Source organism: Schistocerca gregaria, chromosome 2, assembly GCF_023897955.1.
Source record: "Schistocerca gregaria isolate iqSchGreg1 chromosome 2, iqSchGreg1.2, whole genome shotgun sequence".
Classification (NCBI taxonomy): domain Eukaryota; kingdom Metazoa; phylum Arthropoda; class Insecta; order Orthoptera; family Acrididae; genus Schistocerca; species Schistocerca gregaria.
In genome coordinates, this window is record NC_064921.1 from 129,566,322 (window position 1) to 129,592,998 (window position 26,677).

A 26,677-nucleotide genomic window follows, 5' to 3' on the forward strand; every position below is an offset into this window, starting at 1 on the left:
AATGTGTACGTCTGCAGGGCGATTACGTCGAGAAGTAACGCCTGTTTCATCGATTTCATGTGAGTAGTTAATTCGAAAAAAAAAAATCGGAGGCCTTAGAACTTGAATGCACCTCGTATAATTGCCTCTAAATGTAACAAGGTGTATCGAGTCACTTCCACATTCAGAGAGCACCTGCTCTCTTTTTCTGTATCTCTATGTACATGCATGGCTTGCGGAAGGCTACCAGGAATGGTGGTAGAGTAGGGTTAACGATCGAATGTGGATCCGCCGCGAATTATATCGAGAGTGGTGTTCAGATGTGGATCCACAATACGCCGTGCACGGTGTAGTGTTTGAAGGTGGATACGCCTTGCACATAGTAGGAAGCTGTATTCGAATGCTGATTCACAGTATACAATACCCGAGTTAGCTTTCGAGTGTATATCTGCTGTGTACTATATAACCAGATCCACCATATGCAACATCCGTGATAGGATTTAAAGGTGGACGAAACACGCATGACGTCCAGAGAAGTATTCTATGCTCCAAATCTCACGCCGCGGAAGTCGAACACACGTGGTCAGCCCATAGTGGGTTCCGTGTCTGCAGCAGCTACTCTGTTCTGCTGCTCTCGCGCAGCGAGTGCGCCACCACTACGGCACGTGGAGACAGCGGCCAATAGCCGCTCCCTCTGGTTTCGTATATAGGGACCTACTCTGCCCTAGTCCAGCAGGTGATCATCATAGGCCGCACGACCCGCTCCTTCCGCCTCCATGACTTCTACCTCACCATTTATGGCCGTCCTATCCACCTCACTCCTACCCTCAAATAGCTTGGCCTCACACTCAACCGCCGCCTCACCTGGACTCCCCAGCTCCTTACCATCCAAAACAAAGCTCACAACAGCCTGCGCCTCCTGAAACTCCTGTCCGGCCGGATGTGGGGTCTGCATCCTTCCATCATCCTTCACACCTACAAATCCTTGATCCGCCCCATCCTCTGTTATACCAGCGTCACTTGGATTTCCGCCCCTCCTCGGTTCTATCAAGCCCTCCAAATCCTCGAACGCCATGCACTGCGCCTCGCCTTCCTCATCTGCCTTCCGTCCCCCACACGCATCCTCTATGACCTCATCCCCTTCCCCCACCTTCTCCTTTTCCTTGAACACATCTGCCCACTCACTATTGTCCGCCGCCTTGATCCCCCTCACCCCCTGGTTTCTCCCATCCTCTCAACCCCCAACCAGTTGCCGTGTCTTTACCGTTGTGTCCCACCCTCTCTCCATCTCCACACCCTCCATCTCCTTTCCCAACACAACTTCCACTGTCTACACCTCCCGGATGATGGGCTTCACCCTGACATCTACCCTTCCTACCAACTCTAACCCCTTCTTCCTGCCTCTTCTGGGCTCCCTTTCCTCCCCCTCCCTCCTCCTGAGCGGCTTCCCCCTCCTACTCCCTCTCCATCTCTTGTGCCTGCTTCCAGTGTCTCTGCACTCCCTCCTGCCCTGTCTTCCCTCTTGCTCTCCTACCCCATGTATCTCCTGCCTCTTCGTCAACCCACTGATACCCCTCCACTCTTCATCCCCACCGCTTCCCCAGCTGCCCCTTGCTCTCCCCTCCTTTTCCATACTCTATTACCTTTTCCCTCGGCACGTCCCACATGGCAGTTTTATTGTTCGTCGTGTGTGCCCCAAGTGGGTTTTAAGTGTGTTGTTCCGGAGTGTTTTTACTACTGTGGCCGACTTTTAACCTGTGCCTGCGCATTCAGTGTCTTCTCTGTGTTTTAAGAATCACCAATGTGTTTTTTAAATTTCTGGTGCTTTTTTTAACTGTCCCCCATGAATGTCTTCATGTCAGTGTATATTTTACCTCCATTTTCTCCCCTTACTCTGTTTTATGTTCCCCTTTTTTATCTCCTTATGTATGTATCATTTCATTCTTGTTTTAGTTGTAGCGGCTGAAGAACGGCGGATTGTGCCGCTGACAGCCCTCCCCTGCCCATATGGGGCAGGGGAATGAAATCACAATAAAGAAAAGAAAAAAAAACCTAGTCCAGTCAGTCTGGTACTCACTATAGATTGTGTTCCTGTCTCAGCTATACTGCATTCTTGTCATTGCTCATTGTTGACTTTTGCCTGGCTCTGGTTCCAAGTGGATTTACTGTTGGTGTCTGGTGTTGTGGTTTCTACAAACCTCTGTTGATCGTCTCTTCCTTGTTGTGTCGATCATAATCGGTTGTTGTTGGTTGGCGTTGGTCTGTCGTCTGACTCGTCTGTGTGTTTACCTGTGGGTGCGTGCACCACTGCTGGCGGCTTCCCCACCTAGCGGCTCCGATCTGCAGCTCAAGGCATTCCGGTAGTTGCTTGTGGTTACTACACCAAGTTTGGTCCACCAGTCAACTTTTTCTCGTTGAGTTCGTATTATAGTGTATGTCTACTGAGGTAGCAGTAATACACGCAAGTTGAAAACTGTATTTGATTCTTTTCAGGAGGACCGAGAATCATTCACATCTAAACTTACTCACATCTGTGTTAAATGATACCAGAGGGTGTACGGGATGGTCTATTGAGACAGAGCTGAAACTAGGTACGATTCAAACGTTGACTGATGTGTTCTAGAGAAGGACAAGATGGTGAAGGTAGATTATTTTTTCCAGTATTCTGTTTGGATGCTTTAGTCACGTGATATAGACAGCTTTCTAGTCATATGCGGCTACGTGTTGGGTATGTGGTTTAAACCACTTTCTACTTGCGATCGTTAACAGTGAACCCGTCACTCATCAGAGGACTTCCATCTCATGTGTGATGAAAGTTGACACATTCCTCTAAACACACTTTGATTTACGCGATCCCCACCCTATCGCATGCTTGGTGTAAAAGCGAGGCTTCAGCGTCATAACTAACTTAGCTGTGGGTATTTGTGAGGGGCTGTAATCATTGTGTACACACTTACCTGACAGACGGGTGTTTACAGAGTTGGTGATGGGATGACTTGTAATTTTCACATGTTGAACGCTGCTGTTATGCGTATCTGCTTGCTTGTAGGATGTACCGGCTGCTAATAACTATCATTTTTATATAGACCTGGAGCAGTAATAGTATTATTTCCGATTTGTGATCTGGTGTGATGATTGGGCACTAGACGGGTCAGCAAGGCTATATTGGGCTCGTAACATAGAAAGGAAAAGTTTTACGATTAGGGTAGAGTTTTCTCAGCATAGGGTGACCGGGAAGAAGGATGTATGTCTCTCAGGATGGAAAAGTAAGCTATCTAAGATTATTGCCCCTTTTTAAGTGCTGAACGTTCTAGTCTTAGGATTGTGTGTGTGTTTATATTGTCTCCCTCTCTCTCTCTCTCTCTCTCTCTCTCTCTCCCTCTATCTCCTACTGGAACTTTCGACGCACCGATCATGGACTCTAGAACAATACTTTACACATAATACATTGGATGATGTACTTAAAAATGTATCGAACTATGTCGTCTATAAATATCGCTCCATTCTTGTTCTTCTTAACTGTATGCTATTAAATTAAGGCACTTTGAGATTTGTTACTATAGATTGATATGGTGTGCTAAGCTCCACGTCTTGGTTTCATTTCGAGAAATGTGGTGCACTTGGAGGGTTTAGGACTAGGAAAGCTCTATCCAGTCAAGAGACGTGGAGTCTAGCTCTATTCGTCTGCTCGGTTGAGGAATATTTGGGTAGCGATGTTGTGAGGTAGGTTGGTCAATCCCGAGGTGAGGATGATCTTTTAATGTAACAGGACTAGCTAGCTCTGTGACCGCCATAGGCAGAGAGATTGATCGAATACTATGCGCAAGGTCTTAGAAATATGTATAGTATTGACTAGTATAATTTAATCGTCTTTATTTGTTCGAGAATTAAGTGTGAATGGACGTGCTGAGCGGTCATCTATGAATGTTCGAAATGATACTTGCAAAGTAAAGGGTGTATGGTTTAGCTATGATACTGAAATTAAGAAAACAAGCTGTCACATGATTGGCCAGTGTTGGACTTATGGTAAAATTTTTTGCGATGTCAGCTGTGATGGATTATTTTACAGTAGATCGGTTGTGTCTTATCCATCGTGTCTGTGCATTGGGTACTACATAATGATTGACTGACAATGCTTGCTTAAATTGGGGGACAAATTTTGGTTGATGGACCGCAATTTCCGGGGTTGTTTGCACAAAGGACGGTGATCCTGTACTTGTGTGCAAAAATGACCTATCACTAGAAATGGAACGCAGAATTATAAACTATTCGGTCACTGCGACATATGAGTTTAAATGTAGGGGTGGTCAATCACTTTCGAAGGATGTCGCTACAACGCCAGCAGGTTCTTGTAGTTTCCTTGTGTTGTGGCTGTCCTTTGTTTAAAACATTCAATGTTATGCTGTCGACTGTAACAGTACGATTTATAAGGTGCAAGGTATAGTTTCCTGTGAGAGGCCGTGCGTCAGTCCGTATTAATGTCTGTTTGGAATCACACACTAACTTCGAAGTCGCGGCAGAAAGCGAAATGTTCGGCAGTGTGCAACAGCGTGTTAGAAAACACTGTTTAAACAAGGGCCAGAGGCAGCTTCTCATTAACTTACAGTATGGGTGATCAAACTTTTAAGTGGTCTCTAGAGCGTGTGTATATTTAATATGATCTTGTTCATATAGGCAGCTGTAGTTTGAGGTGTCGGTCCTTGGCGAGCTGTTAGGAATTATCGGATGGTCGCACTCTGAGTTACTCGGGGGGAGTATTGCGAATTCCGTTTGACCGTGCTGGAGGTGGATACCATTGGTCCCTTCGTGACTTTTTCACAGATTGATGGTAGAGGATAAAGATGATAGGGTGTTGAGAATCTGTTGTACTTGTACCTAGTTTGAGGCGTACAACATTGCGCGCATTTCCGGCGAATGGTCAAAACAAGGTCCAGTTGTAGTAACTGAGATCGTTCTGTTTACAGAAAGGTGGGAGTAGGTAATATATATGTCTTTCTCTGACTTATATTGCAGAGATCAGATGGGTGAAGATAAATGCGTAATAATCTATGCTTAAAAAGGCTGAATGCTTTTTCATTATAATGTGAGTATTGACAGGAGTGAATATAATTTTATATATGCGAGTGAATGACGTGAGGTCCACTGGTTGGGGTGACACCCTGTTTACATGTCCTGTTGGAGATGCAAGGGGGCGATAGAGATCTGCGCTATTCAAGAATCCATTTGTGCACTGTATGTCGTTACACAATATCTGGAGAGCAGGTATAGGGAGAGCCCTCTTCAGCATTCTGGTCCTAAGGGTATGCGTGGACAGCTGTTTAGACGGACAGCTATGTGGCTTTGACATGCCGCCGGCGGAGCTCGGAGAGTCGCTTTGTAAGGCGCCATGGGATTAGTTTGAGCATTTAGTACTTGTTTTGGTGATTATTGGATTAAGAACTGTAATATTGAAGGTCATGTCCTCAGTGGGATCACTGTGTAATTGAGTAAGTGTGTTTAGGTATTTGAAGATATGTTGACGAATGGTGATGTTAGATGGCGCATTTTAGCCACCACTGTAAAATAATAGCTGTCTGCTGCTGAAAGAAAGAAAGACAGAAAGAAAGGGGTGACCATGTCCGCAGACCTGATGAATGAGTTATTAGATAAGAGCAAGTGATAGTTGAAAGATGCTATGTGTTCAGATATAAGAGTGTCTAAACGGCGGTGCGAGATTTTTTCATGTGGAAACTTACGCAATCTATAGATAGTGATATTCGACCGCTAGTGACAACAGTTAAGAGCGGAAAAATAGGTAAAAATCGACCGCTGGAAGAATGTAGCGGCAATGGTAATAATATTTAGTTCGAAGTGGATGTTTGTAAATATGGACCAGGCTTTGAATGTTGGTGGGACTGTGGTGTGTGCTTCGACTCTTTAATTGCGTTTGGTATTTCTGTTTGTGTGCAAAATTAATTTTACTGTGGAAAGTACGAGAAAGATGAGTTGACTGGTGTTTAGATAGAGGCTACGTCTGTAATTCGAAAAGAAGGGATGAGAATGGTAAATTGATTGATGGACATGGTATGTGGGGTGATATATGAGTGTCAAGATAGGGTTGAGGACGTTTGCGTATGTTGATGGTGTGACGTTAGGTGCGATGGAATGTGTAAATTAGATGTTATTTAAAAAAAATGCTGTAACGTAAGAATAAAATTGAGAAGGTTTTAGATGGCTGGTCACGTGACGAGCCGAGAGCAGGGATGTGTAGCTATGTTTAGTTAAAGGGCCGTGTAATGTCGTGTGAGGAGCAATGCGCATTGTGCTACAGTCTCATAGCAGGTAAAGACATGTGGTGATATGATGTGTCTAGCGAATGGAGGCTGCACTTTGGAAATATGCTACGTTGATATAAAGTTGACTTTCACCCACGTTTGGTGGTCGCGGCTCGGGATTGTAACGGATCACGGTCTTGGGCGGGCATATGTGTGTGCTTTGACCGCTGACGAGCGCGTTGACCGCGCCAACTCAAGCTTGCGGAAGCCGAGCAGGGGATGTGCGAGTTCTGAAATGAGAGGGATGGATGACTTCACGATCCTGTGGTTAGGGTGCGAATTGGGGGGGGGGGGGGGGGGGGGGAGGAATACCTGCTCACGTCTGCTGAGTTATTTTGCGAGCAGGTGTGCAGGCTCAGCTATTCGTTATTAGGATAGTTTACGAGTACTGATCGTATGGACACATCTGTGTCAGGAATTATTTAGTAGCACTTTGCTATAATGTGTACTGAAATTATGATTGGGTGCGAGTCTGTGGGCTGTGCAACATTGCCCAGGAAACATCTGGGTGGTTTTTTTGTGATAGCGTAATAGATATACTGAATGGTTAAATAAGTCGTTCGAAAAAATAAATAGTGAGTTCTCAATGATTACACGTGCCTGCAGCACAGATCAGAGTGATTGGTTTTCCGTCAGCATCTTGGTTGCATGCGAGTAGTGAATGTTTTCCCGGCCGCCTTAATCGTTTGTGTCAACGAGTGGTTCGCATGTCTGTAGACTGGGCTATGAGTTAGTTTTACCTCTTTACAATTAGCAAGCGTGTGTCTAGAACATTATTAATGTGTTATGTAGGGGTGTTTTGCAGCTCTGTATGGTGTGGATCATGTCGGTGTGATACATATACTCCATTCCTAAATAACGTATATTGGTTCCTCCAATCATGGGCCTAGTACTGGGTCAGTCGTTTTACCCAAAACGTGTACGAAGAGGTTGAGTGCTGGTGGCTTAGTTTAGCGGTGATGAGCTTGGTTTGCAACAATTTTCTTAGGTTGGTGGCGGAAGTGCCAGTGAGCTTTTTTCAATGGCAAATTTCAAACTTGGCGCTGATTCCTAGGAGGATTTGGCGGTCGAGTTGCTGAGGTTAGTACAAGTGCTCTTTATTTACAACAATTTCGTTAGGTTGGTAGAGAAAGCAGAAGTGACCTTTATTTACTGCCACAATTCAAACTCGGCGCTGGTTCCTAGGAAGAGGTGGTTGTCTAGTCCTCGAAAATTAGCTGAAATTAGGTAGTTGAACACCTTTGCATATCTATATGAAATTGTAAATTGAATTATTTAATATGATTAATACTGAAATGGAATTAAGTAGTTAGTTATTTACAGAAGACTAGGTCCATCGCGTGTATAGAGGGTGTGTGTAGTAAACAGGGCAGGATTTAAGTTTTCGAGGTATTATCGTGTTGGAATTTAAATATGGCTCAATTTTCTAGTGGAGGTAGGCCTATAATCATAAATAATAATAATAATAATAATAATAATAATAATAATAATAATAATAATAATAATAACAATAATAATAATATTTAATAATGAATGATAATAAATGATAATGAATTATAATAAATGACAATGAATGATAGTAAATGTTAATAAATGATAATGAATAATAATGAGTAATAATAACAAAATTAAGGTTTTGCAGCCATTATCGTGTTGGAAATAGAATTTGGAGGGAATTTTCTAGTGGAGGCAGGTCAATAATAATAAATGATAATAAATAGTAATAATTGATAATGAATGTTAATTACTGATTATCTATAATAATAAAGACAAATACGGTCTTTGCATGCATTATCGTGTTCGAATTCAGACTTCCCACCATTTTTTTTCTGGAGGCTTAAGTTAGTGGACGTAGCACAATTTGTCTATTTTCCCGCCAAAAATCTGGCATCTGGGATGACGTCATGCGACATTGCCAAGTCTACATGCCGCCATCTTGGATGACGTTATCACAGCCATCGTGAATAAATTTGGCAACAATGCTGCATGTGTTTACGCGAAGGATGTTACACTATTGATAACTAGTTGGTGTCTAGTCTAAATATCCTGAAGTGAAGTAAGCGACTACCGGTTGGAATCTCCAAATCTCTCGAAACACGTAATTCAGCGGGAAGATTTTCAATTTCATAACCCACGGATTTATTCAAAATAAAAATACAAAGTGGCGAGCACTACTTTTTTGTGTACTCTCTATCCTACGGCTACCACAAAAGATGTAGAAATACCTTTTCTTTTGAATCATCAGTCTTCAGCCATGAATTCCTCTGCTGTGCCAACCTCTTCATCACACAGTACCAGTTGCAGTTTACGCCGTCAGTTGTTTCCTGGATATATTCCAATCTCTGTCTTCGTCTACAGTATTTGCCCTTTACAGCTCTTTCCAATACCGTGGAAATCAATTCCTGATGTCAACAGATGTCCTCTCGTCCTGCACTGCTCCTTGTAAGCGTTTTAAACATATTTCTTTCCTCTCCAAACAGCGCAGAATCTCCTCATTCCTTACCTTTCCAGTGCACCTAATTTTCAACATTCGTCTAACGTACCACATCTCAGATGTTTCGATTCTCTTCTGATCCGGTTTTTCCACAGTGAGTGTTTCACTACCATACAATGCTGTGCTCCAAACGCACACTCTCAGAAATTTCTTCCTCAAATTAAGGCCTATTTTTTATACTTGTAGACTTCTCTTGGCCAGGAATGAGATTTTTGCCAGTGCTAGTCTACTTTTCAAGTCCTCCCTTCTCCGTCCGTCATTGGTTATTTTGCTGTCCAGATAGCAGAATTCATAAACTTCATGTACTTCATGTACTTCGTGACCTTCAATCCTGAAGTTAAATTTCTCGCCGTTCTCATTTCTGCTACTTCTCATTACTTTCGTCTTTCTTCGATTTACTCTCAGTCTATATTCTGTACTCATTAGACTGATCATTCGGCAGATCGTGTAACACTTCTTCCCTTTCAGTGATTGATACGACGTCATCAACGAATCGTATCATTGATGTCCTTTCACCTTGAATTTCAGTTCCATTCTTGAACCTTTCTTTTATTTCCATCATTGCTTATTCGAAGTACAGACTGAAAAATACTGGCAAAAAACTGCTTCCCTGTCTTACACCCTTTTTATATGAGCACTTCGTTCTTGATCGTCCACTCTTATAATTCCTTCTTGGCTGTTGTACGTATTGTACGTTACCCGTCTCTCCCTATAGCTTACCCCTATTTTTCTCATAATTTCGAACATCTTGCATTATTTTACGTTGTCGAACGTTTTTTACTGGAATCCAAATCCAATGACTGAGTTTTGATTTTTCTTTAGTCTTGCCTCCATTACCAACCGCTTCGTCAGAAAATTGTGTCTCTGGTGCCTTTACTTTTCCTAAGGCCAAACTGATCGTCGTCTAACACATCTTCAATTTTCTTTTCAATTCTTCTGTGTATTATTCTTGTCAGGAACTTGGATGTATGGGCTGTTGAGCAGATTTTGTGATAATTCTCGCACTTGTCAGCTCTTGCAGTCTTACGAGTTAAAGATAAAGATGACAACGATGTCCAACAACGCAAAGCTAGACACAAAGAGCTACGCCTCAGGTAGATGAGATATGAAATATTACAACACATGAGATTACAGCATCTCTGGTAGCCAGACGTTACATGTATATGATTGGGGCCGAAACTGAGCAGGTGTTTAATTTCATACAACGTCGTTTTTTTTCACTGTCGTTCGTGGTGTACCGGAAGTTAATACCCTTCTGACCATGTCTCCCCACTAAGAAAATACTGAAATTTACTAGGGAGCCTAGGAAATCTTCAGTCTCGTCACATATATGTCACTACTTTTCGTATGTACGTTTTCCGTTTACTAGGAGCCAGTACTGAAATATATCGGAAGCTTTGGTGAAGTTAAGAAACGTGGTATCAGCCTAAACTCAGCTGTGCACTTATCTATGGGACTCATTAAACAGCTGAGATGAAGGGTACAGTGAATCATCTTTGGTTGTAGACGGAGCAATAGTGTAATCGGACAAGAATGGGAAGGAAATATGTCGCAGGGACTATTTCCATATATTGAAAACCCAGGAACAGATAACGAACGTCGTTCAAAGTAATTAAAAAAAGAAAAGGACAACAGACAACATGATAGGAAGGACTCTGACCTAACATAAAAAATTAAGGAATTAATTCAGTTGAAATTAGTAAGTCATATATCCACAGGTCACGAACTAACAAGAAATACCTTCTCTTATATCCGGTGGTAAACGCAATACCTCTTTTACTACGTAACGAATTCAGTATAAAAAGGAATTCAGATACAAGCAGTCACCTTTGTTCTGCAACGGCCTTATCAAAGAGCGCGGGTAAACGGACACAGGCCCTGGCCATCGTCTTGCCCTTACGATGGGAAACTGCCCCCGAAAGACAAAGGAATCAGCACTGAACGTTATGAGGATCCAGAAGGCTATGGAAACAACTTAATTTTTCGCTACGAAATTTTCCCATAGCTGAAAAAGTGTTACGATTATTTTACCGTTGCCCAACAATTGGGAATTACTCGCCACCCCATTCGGTTCTCCGGGAGGTGATTGCCAATGGTGAGGTGACTACGAGTAAAAGACTAAATAGCGAACGAAAGGTAACGTACTACCAGTTGGGCAGCGGAATTCAGAAGTTGCATGTGATTGGCAAACTGTGAAATTTAAAGCGAAAAATAAAGGCACAGTATAGATACAGGGTTGTTCAAGGAAGTAAACTGATAAGGAGAGGATTTAGGTCAGACAGATAAAGTGTAGTATCAACATCAACAGAAAATGGTTTAACAGCAGTAGGATTCGTCATCAATAGCTTGGTGTAAGAGTATACTCTTCAGAAGCAACTGCTAACCAACTCCAATAACAATAGCTCGGGTGTACATACCGAAGACACAAGCAGAGGATTAAACTGGCAGAGTGGGTGTACGAGGATACTGAAAGAGAAATGCAGTATCTAAAGGGTGATGACAGTGTAATAATCATGTGAGACTGGAACGCGGCGTTAGAGGAAGAAATGGAAGAGACAGAGATGGGAGAACATGGAATTCTTATAAGAAAGAGAAAGGCTCTTTGAATTTTGCTGTAAATTTCGACTACTGCGATTCTTGAAGATTTAATTTCCATGACGTTTCGGGACTGCAGCCGAACAGGGGCTTCTCGCCACGATATTTTGTACCAAAAACTGACCGGAGGAGTATGCGAGCTGGTTACCTCTGTATGTGCGTCATCTGTCGAGTGTAGCGCCCTCTTGGATTCCACATTTCAACAGATTAGCTGGCTAACGGGACACTATCGAACAACCAGAAAAGAAACTACCAGAAATACATCATGACTTTTTTAATGTCTATATACTTCAGAAGCTGAATCACAAGTGCTGATAGCCGCTAAAGAAAACAATGAGATTCCGTACGTAACCCCAGGTGGCGTGTACAAAGGCGTTCCAGTTATGAAGAGAGGAAGGACGTTGGGTGATTAATGCGTTGCAGTAGAAACAGTAAAAGCTAGACACAAAGTGATACAAAAGAAAGTTGCTAAACTGATGACCTCTTTCCAGAGGCACACAAATCGTCAAAAGGTATTAATCTACTTCACAAGAAAGACAGACTAAACAAAGAAAATTGGAGACCTGTAGATGCGCTGTCGGTACTGTACGAGACGTTCACTAAAATTATCGCCGCCTACGTAGAAAAGAAATTGAATGTTAATCAGTCAAGGGAATCAGCCGTCTTTTATCGTGAATACAGCATGATGGGCCACTTGTAAGTCGTAAGCTAAATTATAAAACGGAGTCAGGCCTGTGGATTGCTACTTTGTATGTGATTGACGGATACTGAGAAAACTTTCAATTCATTGTCTGTTTTGACGAAGTCTATTAAACGACCAATCCAGTTGTTGCTCATGGTGCACTATCCTAGTCAAAAGTTACCTACCTAACGGCTTCCAGGGGAATCAAGAAGATGATTAACAGTATTTCCCGTAGTTAATGATGGCATTTATTATTTTATTAGAAATTGTGCTCACGTCTTCTGGCAATGTACCTCCCTAGGTGCAAATTATACAGACTGTGGTGTCACCGCCAGACACCACACTTGCTAGGTGGTAGCCTTTAAATCGGCCGCGGTCCGGTAGTACACGTCAGTGATTGCAGACCGAGCGCCGCCACACGGTAGGCCTAGAGAGACTTCCTAGCACTCGCCCCAGTTGTACAGCCGACTTTGCTAGCGATGGTTCACTGACTTCTGCGCTCTCATTTGCCGAGACGATAGCATAGCCTTCAGTTACGTTATTTGCTACGACCTAGCAAGGCGCCAGTATCCGTTCTATTGATATTGTGAATCATGTACCATAAAGAGCGACGATCGTTATTAATGGATTAAAGTTAAGTATTCCACCAGCTATGTCCGTTTTTCTCAATTTCAATTCCCTTGTCCTGTTCCAGACCTCACGCCAGCCTTCGTGAGCTAAAACGCGTGCATTTTGGCCTCCTTTAGGAACACGGTGTTGGCTCTCCTGCCAACCACAAAACATACTACATTCTTTCAATATTTGACAAGAACACTTAGCGACTTCCCACTATCTTTACACATAATTTCAAACTTTTTCTAAACTTTTTCCTGCCTGCGTGCTTGATGTCAAATATTTGACACATTAATCGATTTGTAAAGTAGTCAGACGTTTGTAACTGTTTCACACATAGTAGTTCGATGCTTTAAGGAATCTCGGGGTGGAGGGCTAAGTGCTATTGTAATAATCAAAGATACCACTATGTTAGTACACATCATTGCTGCATCTTGGGTTCGAATCGCCTTGCGGAGAACGACGTCTCAAATATACGTCCAGCCATCCTGATTTAGGTTTTCCATGAGTTCCCTCAGTCGTTCCAGGGAAATACCGGAACTGTTCCTTTGGAGGGGAACGGCCGATTTCCTTCCCCATTTTTCAAACAATCTGTCTCAATATGGACGCTACGATAGCCCCTAATCTTCCTTCCTTCTTCCTTCTTTCTTCCTTCCTTCCTCCTTCCTTCAGTTCGACTTGATAAGGACAGCTGAAAATTCGGAATTTTAATGCCAATCAGACAAGGAGGTTCTATATTACCAAGTCTATTCTCCGTGGTTATTGAGAAAGTTCTCAGACCTTACAATCAAGAGGTATACCTATTAATGGTACATACCTAAACCATTCGCATTTTGATCACGACACTGCACTGCTTGTCTGTACTGCAGAAAATCTTCTGTAAACAGTACGGAATGTACCATAGGAGCTGAGCTTGAAACTAAATCATAAAAAGACTAAAATAATGCGTAACGGATGTGTCGAGAAGACATTAGTACATATTAACGAGGACTTCGTACAACCAATTGATTTGGTTTATATTTAAGAGTGTCAAGATAATGTTCTCATGTACAGAAGTATATATATGGCCAGAACTTCCTTCAAAACATAAAATAGTATTTTCGGGAGTAAGCTATCATTGTGGATGAAAAAAGAAATTTTTCCGTGGACGTATGGCAATGATCAGCATGTCTTAATCGAACTGCTTTTATTTAGTGTCTGTTACTAGTTTTCACTTACGGCCGTGAAACACAGACCTTTACAATGAAAATCATGAGAAAACCAAGAGTCACTCTGCGAGAAATGGAGGAAATTGACACCAGGATTCACTGGGAGAGAGTGGAACACAAGTGGTACAGACAAGGGAGAGTTGTGGTTGGAAGACATAATTATAGCTGTAATGGAAATGGAATGAAGGGTGGCAGGACATATAGCAAGAAGATCAAAGGAAGGTGGTCTTCACTGAATTACAGGTTAGGATACTATGAGACAGCCTCATAACAAATATTGGGGGACTGGCATTAGAAAACAAGCCGAAGCAACAAAGTATGCCTGTGCACGTGAATCGAACAAATCGATGTCAAATGGCAGGTAATTATGATGATTCAAATCATGTAGTAGAAGGGTCTACTGAGCTTACATGATGTATTCATTGGCTTGATGCTTCTGCTTCTACTATATAATGTGGTTCACATTTATATCTCAGATTAAGCCCTGATACCATTTACGCTTGGATAATGTTGAGTGACTGCGAATCTGCATGACGAAACGTATTGTACATGCGACAAAATGTAATAGGTTTCAAATATATGCCGTGAGAGTATTTGTGGAATAAGCTTGTCGGAGGCCTGGGGTAGCGAATGTAAATGAGGTCCCGGATCAGCTTAAAAAATTGTATATCTGATGTGTAAATTTTGTAAAAAAATGAGTAATACAGATGCAATGGACGACATATTATGATAGCACATGTTTTCTTGCATATTTTACTGAAATCTCAAGAACGTCAGTGAAAGCAATGTCATTGAAACCTTGGCTTTGAATTGATGAGATGGACATACTGATTAGTCGTTCTTGATTAATTGTAGAGCTACGATAATTTCTTATGAGCTTCAGTTTAGGAAAGCTTGTTTCACACGTTTGCGACTCAGACACAGTTGGTGAAAAACTACGTTGCAATAAGTGTACACAGTGGTTATAATAAATCTTATATGTTTGAGCCACCTTCTCTTCGCATATTTGTTTTGGTAGCTTTCAGATCCGATGATGGAAGCGTAGATCTGTCTGAAGCGGTAGTAGTAAAAACAAGAATTAGTAGAGATCTTGGGAAACTTGATTCTTCACGAATAATATAACCTTCAGCTCGCCCTCCAACGACTGACGCAATGTCAAGCACGTATCACCTTTTTATTTCTTGCAGCATCTGCTTCTTATCAAACTCATCGTACCTTTCCGCCAAATTTTCCAGCCCTACAGCCAGAACATCATCAGAAGCTCTGTTGTTTCCTTCGTGGCCATGTATAGTTGTGATAATTCCTGTATAAATCGATCTAAACACTCGGACATTGCTCTATAAACTTCTTAAATTCTTGATTCGATAATCCAGCGTGTTGAGCTAGTTAACACAGCATTATGTTATTTACCCTCTACCCTCCTGGCCGTTCAATGTTAAAGTCCACATCATTGCCTTTTAGGGCCAAAAGTAGCTGCTTTGTCTGTATTTTTAGTTAGTTCTCTCACTAAAATCTCATTCAGTAGTTTTAGTACAACGAGTCCTTCATACAAGATCGTTTTTTGAGACTAGATATTTGTTGGACTCAATTACATTCCTCCAGTATCACGTGCCATATGTTGATGTGGGTCCTAAAAAAATCTTGAGCAGGTGGAAGTAGCAAGCTTGGTGCAGATCTACTATCAAGACTTGCCTTGGTTGGATTTTGTATATCGTCCTAAGTGCTCCAATTTGTTTCCACTGGCTCCAGCCGGTATCAGAGCGTCGTTTCAAGCTTTTTTTCCCTGCACGGAAATCTAATCGGTATCTAGAAGACCAGACGAATTAATATAACATCTCTACAGTTTGGTGACGCTAGAGAGAACACATGAGAATGATTAGCACAAGAACTTAAGGGAGCTTTTAGTCTGACTTAATTTTTCTCTGTACTCGGCGCTGTACACCTGAAGATGACGCGAATTTGTCGCAACCTGGAGCCCTGTACAACACAATATCCCGCTAATTATTTTTTGCAACTGCTGCTGAATATTTTTTGACATATATTCTGCAGTCTTTCGCGACATGAAAAAAAGCTAAGAACGATTTTCGATCTTCGGCAGTGTTGTCTTCTACGTGGGAATACCTACTAATTCTGCTCATTTTGTCAGTTCTGCTTTCATCGGGAGTGTTTTCAAAAATTATTCCATAGCATATTTTATATCCGCAAATAACTTTCTGCTTAATATGTTCACTCAAAATAAAGAAGTTCATTTTATATCCCCTTTGAGAAATAAGAAAGTATTCTCTTTGAACCATCAGCGGACTATTCAAGTTTTAAACAATGCTCTTGGAATACTTGATCACATTTCGCCCTCAGCTGCACCAGTTCTAAGAAATATCCTGTGTTACGATGAAACGTCTTCTCGACGACCGCGGAAAAACATCTTACTGGGTTCAAAATATCGTAACACCTGAAAGAAGATGTAAAACATTTTTCTATATCTTGGTCACACCATTAACGACTTATGACTATCTTTGTGAATAGTTTTATTACATTACAAGCCCATAGAGGATATTTTTCATCATTCTACTTTTAATAGATATTCGGGGGATGATTCATGCTTTGATATCTTCGGACTGGATTTCCTTCACCGACAGAAACCAGAAATATATTTTTGTTGGTAACCTTCCCAGATGCAAATAATCAGCACCAAAAACGTTACAGTTTCTTTGATGTTGGTGAATACAACATCCATTTCCTTAAATATTTAGTCTCGTTCAGATGTGTGTTAAACAATGATAAGACAAACAACGCTATGTTATTGTGAAATTGTTTTTGTAATGCTATAGCCGATGATGTATTCCCTTGAAACATGTCGCACAATAAATAAATAATACATTAATTAACAAATTTTGTGACTGGTAGCGGTAGTTAAAAACCTTTACAAACCTTTACAACGATATGTTCGTTTAATGTGTTCTCCTGGTCTTTCTATGCATTAAGAAAAATCCCTCCTTGTTTTGGTATACTTGACTATCCTCACTAATAATCACAATTCTGATATGCTCTGCAACAATAGGTCAACGTACAGAAACGTTGGACGAGGAGGAGTCGAGGTTAGGTGGACCAGAAACATGTCCATTCTCAGCAATTTTCCCACTAGTGCTATCTTCATCGTTACTTACGTCATAGTCTTCTTTAACATAAGTGTCTAAACTAACATCACATGTTATTTTAAGAAACACAAGAGCCAGCTACTTTCTTATGGATTTTTATTTAAGGTAATACGCTTTTCGGGCTTTCATCTGTCTTCAGCCAGCCTAATAGTTACACTGCTACCCATTAAAATTGAAACACCAAAAAGAAATGCAGATAATAAACGGGAATTCATTGGACAAATATATTATACTAGAACTGACATATGATTACATTTTCACTCAACTTGGGTGCATAGATGCTGAGAAATCAGTACCCAGAACCACCACCTCTGGGCATTGAGTCAAAGAGAGCTTGAGTGGCGTGTAAACGTCCCCATATGTTGACTCAGGGATCTAGACGTGGCTGCACGATCCGCTACAGCCATGCGGATAAGATGCCTGTCATATCGATTGCTAGTGATACGAGGCTGTTGGGATCCAGCACAGCGTTCCGTATTACCCTCTTGAACCCACCGATTCCATCTTCTGCTAACAGTCATTGGATATCGACCAACGCAAGCAGCAATGTCGCGATACGATAAACCGCAATCGCGAGAGGCTACAATCCGACTTTTATTAAAGTCGGAAACGTGATGGTACACATTTCTCCTCCTTAGACGAGGCATCACAACATCGTTTCACCAGGCAATGACGGTCAACTGCTGTTTGTGTATGAGAAGTCAGTTGTAAATTTTTCTAATGTCAGCACGTTGTAGGTGTCGACACCGGCGGCAACCTTGTGCGACTGCTCTGGTCTAGGCGCGCAGTCTGGTACCGCGCGACTGCTACGGTCGCGGGTTCGAATCCTGCCTCGGGCATGGATGTGTGTGATGTCCTTAGGTTAGTTAGGTTTAAGTAGTTCTAAGTTCTAGGCGACTGATGACCATTGATGCTAAGTCCCATAGTGGTCAGAGCCATTTGAACCATTTGAATGCTCAGAAAGGTAATCATTTGCGTATCAGAGCATCGTCTTCCTGTCGGTTAAATTTCGCGTCTGTAGCGCGTCATCTTAGTGGTGTAGCAATTTTAATGGCCAGTAGTATACTTGAACCATCAATAAGTACATCGTTAAACCATCGACAGAAAACTGGACGTTGCAGTTGCCCTGTAGAAAGTAACTATTTCATATAGCTACAGCATTTCGCGGGCTACTGTTCACTTCTGTTTTTATCTGGACTTGTGTTGGACCAAAAATCCAAAGACACTATATCTGAAGCGATCTACGATTCTTTGCCACTATTGTTTCGACCCGGAAGAACAATGAAGTAACAATACAAATGGAATAGAGTTGATCATTTGGTGTGTGGTTGATTACAATTCTGTCTGAGGAGTTCAATTATAATAATATACAAACATTAATTTTCTTTCGTGACAATTGACCTGCAACTGCAGAGTTGATCTTTCTACTTTCATTTTCGATTACGACAAAGTCAGATTTGTGTATTAGCATTTCCAGCAGATAGGACAAGTGACATGGTACCGTGATATTGTTTGGTAAATGGGTTGCACGTTATACACGCCACAACAAAAATCGACGGAAAGGTGTCATTTATGAGGTAGTATTTCTAATATAGCTTTATGAAGAATGAAATGAAATTAATACGAAACTCAAGGCGTGTACTAAGTGTTTGGATAACCTCCTTGTGCAAGATGGAAGCTTTTGACCCGAACAGTACGATTTAGGGCGAGATGCATTTCAGCTGCTTTAATACGAAAGAGTTTGCTAATACTACTAGGTCCAGATAAAGTCGTCAGTAATTCGAGTTGCTATTCTAAGTTCACGTATTCTGCCATTCCCCAAAACTGACATACGAACCTTGGCTACTGTGTTAATTTCGTCTCCTAAAGAGTCGTAAAGTAAGGTAATGAGTATAAGATGGAAATTGATTGCCCTCGTAGCTGTTCTATAGTATAAAGTATGTTAGTGCTTCTACGGTAGAAATAATAACTTCTGTGTTGTTGGGGTCCATATTTTATGTTTCACACACAAAAACCATAGAGAGATTGGGATGCACTCTTTCGGACGGAGAGTACCTACTTATTATTTTTCTAGTGTGTTCAACAGAAAAAAACATATTACAAAACATTTTATAGAGCTACATCCAGCGTATAAAGTCTGTATAACTCTGATGTTGATCTTGATGTCTACAGCTGGTAAGAAACTTTGCTTAAATGTTGAGTTTTATTTCCATAAAATAAACAACGTAATAATTTAGCACAACCTCTGAAAAATTGTTTATTAGAGTGTATTAATTTGGTTAAAAGTTAATAAATCACTTCTAACTTTTTGATTGCACTTACGCGTGTATGCATAGAATGTACTTAAAGTAAAACTGTGTAGACGACATACTGTAGGTATCAAGAAACGTTGCATGTTGAGTGATCACATCTAGGAGACATCTGGTTGATCAAATGATGACGTCATTACTTCCCGTGAAGAAGGTATCTAGTGCCGAAACCAGTAGAGAATAAATAAAATTGTACAGCTGTCGGCACAGCTGTCTGTTGTGAAAATAACTCGAAGAAAGCTTTGTTAACTGGTTATCATTCTACAGTTTTTACGTTCGACGTAACGTTTCACAAAAATTTAAAAATTTCGGATTGAGAACTGCCATGCTTATATTTTCATTCGTATTCGGTCTGAAGCTACGAACAGCCTTCTAGTTACAAGAAATATGTTCAGTTACTGAACATCTTTTGGCTTGTTTGGGATTTCTTTAAAATGGTCTGGCTCTGGGAAACCTCGAAATCTCGAATGTAATAGAGCAGTTGGCTGTTTCTGATGCACATCTTCCACAAAATCCACTTGAAATAATTGTATGTAATTAATTTTTCTTACAGTTTTTGTCTGTTTCCGAATTACAGTTATTTTATTCAGATTCGTCTAACACACAGAGTACCTGATACATAAAACATGGGATTATATACTGAAGCCCATCTGTTATCGGAGGTACAGCAAAATAATTTTCACTGGTATTTGGCTCGTGATGACCGAGTGAAATGGATATTTCATAATAAGTAATTATCTGAAAGCATGCACATGTTGGTGTAAATAAACACACCCCTGAAACTGCTGATTGAAAAACAACAATAATCTGAGTATTTCAAGTTCATGCATATGAAATGAGTCCTTGCTCTGCTGTAATATTCTATATTAAACTTTTTTTTTTCGTCTGTTGGTAGTAAATGTTTTGCTGATTGACAGTTCATAGTACAGTAGCGACATTAACTCTTGCATTTACCAGCACCACTAAAATCTTCCATGCCTCGCATTGTGTCAGTGTGTGTGTGTGTGTGTGTGTGTGTGTGTGTGCGCACGATCGCGCGCGTGCTATGTAGGGAGAGCGGGAGAGAGGTTTCCAAATATTGGGAAGATGAACTGCCAGCACTAGTCCAACTGAAGACGATTACGATACTTCTTCTACAAAATGTGTAATTACATCTCACTGCTAACTTACACTTACATCTAAAGTTTTGTTACCATTGTATAGATGTTATCAGAAATGTTTCCGTACAAAACTATGTTATAACGGCGGTCGTTGATCTTGATTTAGGTTGTGCATAACGTACCAATTTGTTACAAGAGAGTACTCAAAAAAAATTATTTAAATAAACGATGTACGAAAATAGTTTCTCAGTATAGCCAAGTCACCTCGACGTACACTTCATTACACCTAATAAACGTTTTCAGTGAGTGAATACATTGCTGGGAACATTTTTATTCTCATCTGCGACGCAAAGTAAGAAGTCGTACTTTATTGTGAAATGCATCTCCCGAGACTTGTTTCATTACTGCACTAGCTAGAGGTAGCCGGCGGCACTCAGGAAGTTGATATGATATTGTATGGTAGTTGGAATAAAAGGGTAAATTTTACTGTATAAAAGGTAAAAAAAGTACTGAAAACTTATTGTAACTATTTACAGTACTTGTTAAAGTATAAGAGGTAAAAAGTTTTCATGTAAAACATATTCTAACTGGAAATACTCTTCTCGGGTTTGCCGCCGGATTGTATTGTGTAACTCGCACAATATTTCGTTGATGCAACTGCTCGACATCATCAGGTGGTGGTAGCTGCTGTTTGCACTGCTGCAAGGTGCTGCTGATGATAATCGCACGGCGGCGACGGAATTTATCATGCCGGGAGCAGGCAATACGCGTGCGCGGGAAGACGCTCGTAGTTGGAGGGAAGCGGCGCTCCTGGTGCCCCCTGCTGGGGGCCGCAGAAAGGACATCCGCGCGTGCGCTGTGGGCAATGACTGTGCTGCCGGACGCTCCTGTGGTTAAAGTCCGAACTAAACCTCAGTTGCGCGTTTCGTAACTTGACGGATCGGAAGTTCTTGTTTCCCTTTTTTTCGATTTAATGGCAGCCAGTGCTGGATTCCAGGCGGCGCTTAGCTGGAACCCTGCATCCCTGTTGATAAGATTGTCAGCTGTACGGATATGTATGGCCTCCTTAACAACACAGTTCCAGAAAGATGAAGCTGGGGATAAAATTTCCGTCTGTTCGTACAGCAGACGATGTCCCGTGTCCAGGCAATGCTCCGCTACCGCTGATTTATCAGGTTGCCCCAGGCGTCTGTGACGATGGTGTTCGACGCAACGTTCTTGCACGGTTCGGCATGTCTGTCCAATGTAAGATTTTCCACATTGGCATGTGATTTTATACACACCACGTTTCCTAAGGCCAAGATCGTCTTTGACCGAGCACAATAAATTCCTCAATTTTGCTGGTGGCCGAAATACACACTTGATATCGTGCTTTTTGAGGATTCTTTCTATTCTCGAAGACATGCCGCCAAAATAGGGCAAGAACGCTGTTGCAGTGGGTGCCTCCTCATCTTCATTTACATCCCTGCTTCGAATTTGCTTGGAACGGAATGCATGGCGTACCTGCCGATTGGAATAGCCATTCTGTTGGAATACCGTTCTCAGGTGTTGTAGCTCACCAGGTAGACTGTCGGCATCTGAGACTACATGTGCTCTATGCACCAAAGAGCGTAGGACACTACCGCGTTGCGCAGGGTGATGGCAACTTATCGCCTGCAAATATAGCTCCGTATGAGTTGATTTGCAGTAGACGCTGTGTCCCAGTGCACCATCCGCTTTTCTCCTGACTAAAACATCGAGGAATGGTAAGGTGCCATCCCTTTCCACTTCCATGGTGAACTGAATGTTGGGATGGAGCGAATTCAGATGCCGGAGAAACACAGGTAATGTTTCCATTCCGTGGGGCCACACCACAAAGGTATCGTGTACATACCGCCAGAAACAAGAAGGTTTGAGACTTGCCGACTGCAGTGCTTTTTCCTCGAAGTCTTCCATAAAATAGTTGGCCACCATGGGAGATAGAGGACTTCCCATGGCAACACCGTCCACTTGTTGAAAATACTGGTCATTGAATTATAAATAAGTTGAGGTAAGCACATGTTTAAATAATGCCACCATGTCTCTCTCAAACTGGTTGCTGATAAGCTCTAACGAATCCTGTAGTGGCACTTTCGTAAACAAAGATATAACGTCAAAACTAACTAAAATATCCGACGCTTGTAGCTTAAGGGTCTTCAGGCGTCCTATGAAGTCCTCTGAATTCCGGATGTGGTGATCACACTTGCCTACGAGAGGACCCAACAATGTAGCAAGATGTTTGGCCAGAAAATAAGTGGGAGCTCCAATGTTGCTCACAATTGGCCGAAGTGGTGTTCCATCCTTGTGTATCTTGGGTAGGCCGTAGAGTCTTGGGGGGACTGCAGCCAGTTGTCGTAGACTTTTGGTCACTTTAGAAGGAATGGAACTCATCTTGAGAAGATCTAATGTTTTCCTCTGGATTTTGCGAGTGGGATCCTCTCTTAGCTTGCGATAGGCAGGATCGTCGAGCAGCGCCTCCATCTTGCTGTTGTATTCAACTCGTGAGAGAAGGACGGTGGCGTTCCCCTTGTCGGCAGGTAAAATTCCGTCGCCGCCGTGCGATTATCATCAGTAGCACCTTGCAGCAGTGATAACAGTAGCTACCACCACCTGATGATGTCGAGCAGTTGCATCGACGAAATATTGTGCGAGTTACACAAAACAATCCGGCGGCAAACCCGAGAAGAGTATTTGCAGCAGATCCGTCGGGAAAGCATGAAAAGTCACATATTCTAACTGTTAACAATCCTTGTTTGTAAACGTAATTTTTTTTTGTTATCCGGGGTATCCATGCACAATTTTTTCTAGTTTTCTACTTGAGTACAAGATATGTACAGTTGACCGTGAGAGAAGAAGGAGCCTTTGAAGTTGATGTTGCATTATACACTCCTGGAAATGGAAAAAAGAACACATTGACACCGGTGTGTCAGACCCACCATACTTGCTCCGGACACTGCGAGAGGGCTGTACAAGAAATGATCACACGCACGGCACAGCGGAGACACCAGGAACCGCGGTGTTGGCCGTCGAATGGCTCTAGCTGCGCAGCATTTGTGCACCGCCGCCGTCAGTGTCAGCCAGTTTGCCGTGGCATACGGAGCTCCATCGCAGTCTTTAACACTGGTAGCATGCCGTGACAGCGTGGACGTGAACCGTATGTTCAGTTGACGGACTTTGAGCGAGGGCGTATAGTGGGCATGTGGGAGGCTGGGTGGATGTACTGCCGAATTGCTCAACACGTGGGGCGTGAGGTCTCCACAGTACATCGATGTTGACGCCAGTGGTCGGCGGAAGGTGCACGTGCCCGTCGACCTGGGACCGGACCGCAGCGACGCACGGATGCACGCCAAGACCATAGGATCCTACGCAGTGCCGTAGGGGACCGCACCGCCACTTCCCAGCAAATTAGGGACAATGTTGCTCCTGGGGTATCGGCGAGGACCATTCGCAACCGTCTCCATGAAGCTGGGCTACGGTCCCGCACACCGTTAGGCCGTCTTCCGCTCACGCGCCAACATCGTGCAGCCCGCCTCCAGTGGTGTCGCGACAGGCGTGAATGGAGGGATGAATGGAGACGTGTCGTCTTCAGCGATGAGAGTCGCTTCTGCCTTGGTGCCAATGATGGTCGTATGCGTGTTTGGCGCCGTGCAGGTGAGCGCCACAACCAGGACTGCATACGACCGAGGCACACAGGGCCAACACCCGGCATCATGGTGTGGGGAGCGATCTCCTACACTGGCCGTACACCTCTGGTGATCGTCGAGGGGACACTGAATAGTGCACGGTACATCCAAACCGTCATCGAACCCATCGTTCTACCATTCCTAGACCGGCAAGGGAACTTGTTGTTCCAACAGGACAATGCACGTCCGCATGTATCCCGTGACACCCAACGTGCTCTAGAAGGTGTAAGTCAACTACCCTGGCCAGCAAGATCTCCGGATCTGTCCCACATTGAGCATGTTTGGGACTGGATGAAGCGTCGTCTCACGCGGTCTGCACGTCCAGCACGAACGCTGGTCCAACTGAGGCGCCAGGTGGAAATGGCATGGCAAGCCGTTCCACAGGACTACATCCAGCATCTCTACGATCGTCTCCATGGGAGAATAGCAGCCTGCATTGCTGCGAAAGGTGGATATACACTGTACTAGTGCCGGCATTGTGCATGCTCTGTTGCCTGTGTCTATGTGCCTGTGGTTCTGTCAGTGTGATCATGTGATGTATCTGACCCCAGGAATGTGTCAATAAAGTTTCCCTTCCTGGGACAATGAATTTACGGTGTTCTTATTTCAATTTCCAGGAGTGTATTATAGTTTTTCCTTGTTCTTTATTAATTGTCAAATTGCTGGCTAATTTATTAGTAAGTTGCAGTCTTTTAAATAGGAAACGCAGTTCAGTAGAGATCACTGGTATTCTGTGGATATTTCTTAGCACTTTTCAATCATAAGTTCGAGTTCGGAGATGTTATTCAGTAGCAGTTTGGTGATCATTCTTGTCACATTACATAGTATCGGTGAGTTGAGAGTTGTGAGTAGTTTAATCTGAGCTCTAGTTTTATGTATAAGGCAGTGTAATGTCATTCCTTATACTCGCAAAGAGTTTAGAAATTCTGTAGGGAAGTTCACACATTCTTCGACGTTTACCATCGTGTTGATCTAATTGTGTATTCTCCCTTCATGGGGAATTTTCTTTTGAACACTGAAGTTGATTTCGTGGACAAGATTTCTTTTAGTTGCAAGAATTGCCCTTTGAAGTAGCCGGTCCGAATTTTTACAGTTGTGAACAGCGTTTTGATAAATTTGGTCGATGGGTATGTTGCAGAAATCAGTGTTGAGTTTAATGAGGCCGATCGTCTCGTCAGCAGGATATGTGCCTTCGTCTGACTGTAAAAGTTGTTGAACAGAGTGTGCTGTAGTTTCGTCTTTCAATAGTTCAGCACAAATTTTTTCTGTTAGTCGCAGTATTTGTATGTGTGGCCAAGGATGTGATCTTTTAAGGATGCACTGATCTCGTCTGCTGGTGTTGAATTGGGGATAGCTGGAAGTATTGGCTGAACATCTCATGAGAGTATGAATAGAGTTCCTCCCATCACTTCACAATTTCCTCACAGGTCTTGTAATATTCTGTCCATGACTTAGAGTGATTTTTATTGATATTGTGCGATCGTCTCAAAGAATAGTTTTAGTTTTCTTTAAAAGTTCACTCCGTTCAGATGCTTTTAATATGATTCGGATACATTCGAGGATAGTTATAGGGCGAAACGGAAAATTCGTCTTCGTTCCGTAAGTGTGGCTGCAATGCTAGATGGTGGCAGTGCTAGTGCGATGTGATCTTTAGGACTTATTTCCACCAGCAATAGATTTAATAAAAAGTTTTAGCGGTGTCGCCTGATGCTTTCAAGTAAATAAATCCGCACAGTGTCCTTGATAAGGTAGTAAATTTCCTTTTGATTGTCACTGAGGAGCGGTTTTGTTGTGAATAATGTATTGAAGTAGTTCGCTAGTGAAGCTTTTTTCCTTTGTAATATCGAAGTTTAGCATGCTTATAGAATCTTTTCGTGGTGCTAGCATCCGAAGATTTACATAGGTCTGATTGTGTGTTCCTAAGCTTTTATATTATAGGCGAATGAATGTTTCATTGAAGGCGTCGTCTTTAATACGATGGTCAGTTCAAGATGAGCTTGTCGGATCTGGTACGTCACTCATACACTTTGGAGTCCCATTGCTGTTTTGGATTCGATGGGTTACATCTTATCAGAATAATGGAGAACAAATCACTTATTTGTTCAGCTGAGGCTGTTCAGTGAGGTTTCTTGTAGTGTTCCCAGTGGTTGTTGTTTTCCAGTAGTCCTAAGCGCTGGCTGGCTCCTCTGTACGGCTGGCATAGGTAACCGTCAAGTCTTGAAAACTGTGAAACTTGTCGGTCCTCATATTTCGTGTAGCAACATCCGGAGATAGAAGCATTCGGCGTTGTACGGATGTAAGTTGTATACACGTCCTAGTGCGCCAGTTGTCATGATTCCTGGATGATATTCTACAGGAATTCCTTGTTTTTGTCGCTGATGAATTTGTTGCGTTCCAAGTGTAATACACTGCTATCCAGAATTAAAGCAACTGCTATTTCCGCGTCTAATACACGATATACTCATACAAAGTGTCAACAGATATCATAACGATCGTGTCGTGCCCGGAAGATGGCATTCTGATCAACG